The sequence below is a fragment of the Pecten maximus genome, chromosome 2 (genome assembly GCF_902652985.1).
Source record: "Pecten maximus chromosome 2, xPecMax1.1, whole genome shotgun sequence".
Taxonomy (NCBI): Eukaryota; Metazoa; Mollusca; class Bivalvia; order Pectinida; family Pectinidae; genus Pecten; species Pecten maximus.
Genome location: NC_047016.1, coordinates 15,315,033 through 15,315,727, shown reverse-complemented (window position 1 = coordinate 15,315,727; position 695 = coordinate 15,315,033).

The following is a 695-nucleotide window of genomic DNA, read 5'->3' as shown; positions in this document are numbered from 1 at the left end:
ATGGAATTCGTGTATGTGTAACATCCTATAAAATGATCACCCTATATGCATATGTGTAACAAGATGTGAAACACGTCGACCGCTGAGTAAATTAAGTTACTGGGAAATCTTAACATCCATTGGAAATATAAATAGTGGATGACAAAATCTTTCTGAATAAGAACATTAGTTTATTTATCTGAATTTCAAGCATAGTTCACAACAGTGATTTCTTTAACTATTTGTGATTATTAATCTGTCTATTAAGCTGTCAGAAATCCCATTGAAGCTTAGCATTACTTGACAATGGCACGGTACTGTTGTAACTTGTCTAATTCAGAGATTCAAATTGCCATCGATCCTTCAGTGCTACTATCCATGGAACCAATGTTAAAAAGCAACAAGACTTACACGTGTTTCGTCTGTTCTTGTGACCGTGTGGAGATTATCAGGGCGATCTCTCCATCAGAAACATCCTACCTAATGGTGATGGGCCCGTACAAGGTAACCACAATACTGTACGTGTTTGTTGCCCAATTTTTCCCGATACCGATTCGAATTTTGTTCTTTTGCTTTTAACTTTGGGTTCTATGACTATATCCTTAATGATCGATGAAATTTAAAGGTCATAATTAGTCGTAAATGGTAATTCCCAGCCAGACATATTCAAACTCAGGTTATGTTACGAAATCGTATATTTCTTCTTTTCTAAATGC